General features: G+C 40.4%; 1 protein-coding gene across 1 annotated transcript in view; it reads right to left on the reverse strand.

The window, feature by feature from the left end:
* The window catches only part of pik3cb (phosphatidylinositol-4,5-bisphosphate 3-kinase, catalytic subunit beta), a 171,676-nt gene extending 165,904 nt beyond the window's left edge, over nt 1–5,772 (reverse strand). Inside the window, exon 1 of the mRNA XM_067995438.1 lies at nt 5,492–5,772. The gene's annotated coding sequence lies outside the window, so the exon portion shown is untranslated. The remainder of the gene's footprint in view (nt 1–5,491) is intronic.
* Between the last annotated feature and the right edge of the window lie 228 nt (nt 5,773–6,000).

Genomic DNA, 6,000 nt, shown 5'->3' on the forward strand with positions numbered 1-6,000 from the left:
CAACTAGAAATGGATCCACTGGATACATCATTTCTGGACTAAACATGTCTTTGAAGCTTGCTTTCAACCATCACTCCTCAGATAGATACATAAAATACTCTTTTGGGTGGAGGGGGATGAAGCATCATAGTGCTTTCTCTCCTCTACCAATTGGAACTATTCTCAACAATTGGTGATTTCATGCAATCAAAACACTGCACCTTACTCTATATGACCAAATTAATGGCTATAACTGCCACTATTTTCTCCATTATTTATTACTATGGAAAGTGAAGATCTTCCAAAATACATATCTGTTTCAATGTCTTTTTCCACTGTCAACAGTAAATGGAGTGTAAATTTAGGAATGTGAATAAGCCTCTTAGGCCCTTCCAGCTCATTCTTGTATAACCAACATCTGTAGATCACTACTGTAAACAGTCATTCCTATCCTATCAGTCACATCCACTTTTATAATTTGCAAAGCTATGTAACCCTGCCCCTACAGCTTATTGGCTTTGAAGATTCACCAGTGCATGGTTTGTCAACAGGATACATTACATCACTAATCACACCTATTTTATTTTTAGAAGTCTTTTGGTATGCAAATTAAAATAACATGCTAAAACCCACAAACTTCTTGGTCAGAATGGCATATTCAGAGCAGGTCCTGAAACTGAAAGGCCTCAGTACGGCAATATCATCATGCTTTTAACATCCACTTTCTGAATGAGACCAGTTAGGATGAAACTGTTAACTTAACAATAACATCCCCAAACACAACTCCAGCAACAGGCACGCTATGGGCCTCATTAACAGGATCTTGGCTTTGATACAAGCTTATATCGATTTGTTTCCAGGCTCAGGAACCTGACCAGCTTTTATTTTAAACCACAATAAGTCTACTGATTTACTGTTCACTAGGTGGAAATTTATATTCCATAAAAATCAAAAGTTTCTTCTCAAGTCCATTTTTCCCACTGGTTTTATAATTAAGTAACTGCTGAGAATAATCATGGAAAAATGTAATATATTAAAAAGCTATCTAATCTCAAATTGATGTTAGTGCAGCCTTCTGCAAGCTTTGATTCACTATATTTGGAAGGAGATGTATGAAGGACCATTTAGGAAATGATTCAATGTCTGTACCCAATGTACTCAAAATACATCTAATACTGAAATGCAAATGCTTTACCATAGACATGTACAATGAAGGGCTCTATGAAGAGAAATTGGTTATCATGATTTCTCAATTCTAGGAGTGAGGAAAACATAAAAAGCTATATGGGTTGTTGGGATTTTTTAAATGACCCCCACATTTAAAAACTGGTTGACTGTGGTTTTGAAAATTCAAGGTTTTTTTTAGAAAAGAATATAGATCAGTTGAACAGTAAAGTGCCTGTGTTGGTGAATAAGAAGCAAATCTTTAAAACTGGGTGCATAGATAAGACAGCTGATTCACCAGACAAAGGGTTTAGTGTTTGATTTGTGGATGGACGAATTTCACATTTTTCTTTTTGAAGCTTGTATTTTCAATATCACAGCAAGCCATTCATTCCAAGAGCTTACTTAAATCAGTACTACTAAGCCATACAAGACCAGAAGATACCAGGTTTAATCCCTGGTCTGTGCTAAATTATATGATCTCAGCTGTGGTGTTACAACTGGCCCCAGTGTCCCTAGATTAGGAAGGGGTTAAAAAAAAAACAGGCTGGGTTCCCACACCTGACTGCTACCCATTGACTCCTGCTGGAAAGAATCCAAGTGAATATTAGGTGAGAACAAGATCAGCTCAGTTGTGATGCCCACCATGTGGAGTAGCCTGCTGGTACTCATTATTAAGCTTACACATGAAAAATGATCTCATGGTTCAGGTGCCTGAAATTGTACCCTAGCAAGAGTAAGCATCTTCAAAAGAGAAATGGAGAAAATTGGAACTTTAAAAAAAAATTGAAATGTCAAAGGGCCTGTTATAAAACTAGACACTCACCCCTTCTATTGTCACACCAGAGAGGGCAAGTTATTTCTATGCGGCCTACAAATCTTCAGGGCTTTGGTGCACTTAAGTAATAAAAATAAGAATGACCAATTATGATGCTGCAGTGCACAAATGCTAAATTATGCTTTTCCTATAAATCATTTGATATATTTACAGTCTCTGTGGCAATTGTTCGTTAGGACTATGAAACAGTGGGAACCTCTGATGTAAGTAAGTAACCATCAACTAAAAGCAAAATAATGCAGATGCTGGAAATCTGAAATAAAACAGAAAATGTTGTAAACACTCAGCAGGTCAGGCAGCATCTGCTGAGAGAGGAAGGTAAAAAAGAAAGAACTTGCATAGAAATAGCACCTTTCATGACCTCAGGATGTCCCAAAACACTCTAAAACCAATGCAGTACTTTTGAAATGTAGTCACTGTTGTAATGTAAGAAACGCTGCAGCCAATTTGTCCCACAAACTGCAATGAAATAAATGACCACATAATCTGTTTTTAGGTGTTAGATGAGGGAGAAATATTGGCCAGGGGAGATATTGGCCTGCTCTTCTTCGAAATAGTGCCATGGGATCTTTCACGTCCACCTGAGAAGGCAGATGGGGCCTCGGATTAACGTCTCAGCCCTCCGACAGTGCAGCACTCCCTCAGTACTTCACTGGAGTGTCAGCCCAGATTTTGTGCTCAAGTCTCTGGAGAGGAAATGAACCAGCAACCTTTAGCGGCAAGAGCGCGAGCACTGAGCCACGGTTGATTAATGTTTCAGGTCAAACGTTAATGTGTGAAACGTTAGCTCTAGTTTTCGCTCTGCATAGATACTACCTGACCGCTGAGTGTTTCCAGATTTTATATTTTTACTTTAACTGTTAACTAAATTTAATGAAGAAATATACAGCACACACCTTAGATTTCACCAAACACTATATGACATGAACAAACAAGTTATAATTCTGGTTACATGGCTAAGTTAATTCATGGTGCAGATATCAAACTTTCAACAAGTATATTATATCCTGCAAGTATAAGATCAGGACTGTCCCTCTGAAAAAATACCTGCACATAAGGCCATTAGGTCTTCCCCAATGAAAATTATAATCCTATCCAGATCTCAGAAATTGTGGAAACTTTGTGATCAGATATGCTCAGGTTGTACCCCTTGAACAGTGATGTGGAGATGCCGGTGATGGATTGGGGTGGACAAATGTAAGGAATCTTACAACACCAGGTTATAGTCCAACAGTTTTATTTGAAAATCACAAGCTTTCAGAGGCTTTCTCCTTCGTCAGGCCTCTGAAAGCTTGTGATTTTCAAATAAAACTGTTGGACTATGACCTGGTGTTGTAAGATTCCTTACCCTTGAACAGTCGTAGAGACCTCAGACTCCCACCCCCTATAAATCTACTCCCCTCCACATATCAAAATTGTCATATTATCCAAACGTGGGTGAAGCAAAGACAAGATTTGACTCCCTAATGTCAAAAGTTGCTTAAGTGCATGGGATATACATGGTTCTTGCCTAAATTAAATGGAAAACTACAACACACAGAATCACGCAACACAATGTTCATATTCATGGGACTTGAGGGAAAAGAAATGACCACAAAAATAGATCGACACTCAGTGGTAGCACTCGCACCTCTGAGTCAGAAGGTTGTGGGATCTGGTCCCGCTCCAGAGACTTGCGCACATAATCCAGGTTGACACTCCAATGCAGTACTGAGGGAGTGCTGCACTGTCGGAGGTGTCTTTCGGATGAGATGTTAAACCAAGACCCTGTCTGCCCTCACAGGTGGACAAAAAGATCCCATGGCTATTTCGAAGAAGAGCAGGGGAGTTCTCCCCGGTGTCCTGGCCAATATTTATCCCTCAACCCACACACTGAAAAAAACATTATCTTGTCATTTATCTCACTGCTGTTTGCGGGACCTTGCTGTGCGCAAACTGGCTGCCACGTTTCCTACATTACAACAGTGACTACGCTTTAAAAGGATTTAATTAGCTGTAAAGCGCTTTGGGATGTCCTGAAGTCATAAAAGGCGCTATATAAATGCAATTCTTTTTTTTATAATGGCACAGTGGGTTTTAGAATATTTACAATGGATTTGAAATCATTCCAAAGTCACTTTTTTTTAAAAAAAGTTTGTAGCTTTGGCAGTTCAGGGCTAAAATAATGTTGTCTAAACAAAAAAACACAATATCTTTACAATAGAAATTATAACAGGAATTGGAATACACACTATTACAGTGGGTGACTGGGTAAAACAGTGGCACACTCAACTTTCATCATTCATCAGCAAATGTCAGTCATCACAGGAGAACCAAAGTAGCAGTGCAGCCTGAGAATATCGCCTTCACTTAGTCAGCAAGTATAACATTACTGCAATTCGGCATTTAACATCAGCAGGTATCTGCACCGGTGTCGGATCGGAGCCCAGCCGCTGCAGTCCTGTCTCTCCGCCGGTACACTTGAGGCCTTCGGCCACCGATGGGCACCACAGGGACTGGAGTGTGTGGTGGATATTAGTGTTTGGGCGTTTATTAGTTGTGCCACTCTAAATAGGGGGCACTTTTGTTAGATTTATTTTATTTGGGTTGATGACACGGGTAAGTTAGAAAAAGGCACAGTCCTGTTTCCTTAACTTGCGACTGGCTTGAAATGACATCAGTCTGAAGTGAGCACTAATCGCCACCCCACTGGTGGCGCTAACACGATGTGAAATCAGACACTATTGTCAACTATCTTTAGAATGAGGATGTAACTGCATTCCTCACATCAATCTCCCATCCCGAGATTTCAAACATGCACTCCCGATGATCCGCAAAGGTAGAGTTAAACTGGCAATAAAGCTTTCTTGATCCCAGGGAGGATAGTTATAAGTAAGTGTACAAAACCAAAGGAGACCATGGAAAGAAAGGGACAAAAAAGCCCTACAGGTATAGGTTATAGTTATAAGAAACACAACTGACGCCCCACCTAACTTGCATGCAAAAAAAAACACAACTCGTCTGAGCAACGAAGTGATTTGCCAGTCTCTCTAAACAGACATGCAATGTTGACGCAGGTTTGATCAAGTCTTTAGACATACGGTATCACAGAGGACCATTTGTTTTCATTAAGATGGCCCCAAGAGACACGTCGTTCAATAGGCAATGGGTGCACCAGGCGCAGAAATATCCCAACAACTCGGTCACTTCCCACAGTTGAACACCATGAGCTCAGTGTTAGTGCTGCTTCAAAGAGCTTCATCTACCTGCTAGCAACCGGATCCCATCCCAACCCACCCGGAGCTGCGAGTCACACGCTGATCACTTTCGACCCTAACAAAAAAATACATAACACACAAACTCCCCCCCCCCCCCCACCCATGTTTGACCCAGAAAATATGAACAATCTAAACTTTAGGAAGTCAAAAAATTCTGTAACGCCACTATCCTGAATTTCATTCACAATAGAGACTCCTCCTTACTTAAAAAAATGCAGCTACTTAAACATTACATTTGAGGGATAAAATATACCTTTCAAAGAAAAGCTTGTTTGTAACGATCCGAGATGAATCAGCAGTGGTTTACTCAACCCGGGTTTCAAATACAAGATCTTCAATAGCCTTGCCGGTACTTTTAAGCAAAACTCTTTAATTTAGTCTCTGCATCTTTTGATCTTCAAGTGACCAGTCGGGGCTGTGTGTTGTTTTCCCGTCCCCGTAACTTCTAGTGCCGGTTGGATAGTTACTTTCGGCGAGGTCGGTTACAGAGAAACTAACCAGCCCAGCCGGCGAGAACAACTCCAACTTCGTGGCGACGGTACAGGCAGAGTCCAAACCAGGAAAATCAGCAGAGATTTCACCCGGAAATACATTTGCACAGAGCCCTCCTTCGGTAGAACTAGTCACTGTTTTTTTTAACCAATTTAATAATTGATTACACATAAAGCTATGTCGAGATGCTTCGTTCCCTTAATAATAAATTAGTTGTTAATGTCACCAATGCATTCAGCGCTGATTTTCTTTCGCAAACCACTCAAAAGT

This window comes from Heptranchias perlo, chromosome 13, assembly GCF_035084215.1.
Source record: "Heptranchias perlo isolate sHepPer1 chromosome 13, sHepPer1.hap1, whole genome shotgun sequence".
In the NCBI taxonomy this organism is placed as follows: Eukaryota; Metazoa; Chordata; class Chondrichthyes; order Hexanchiformes; family Hexanchidae; genus Heptranchias; species Heptranchias perlo.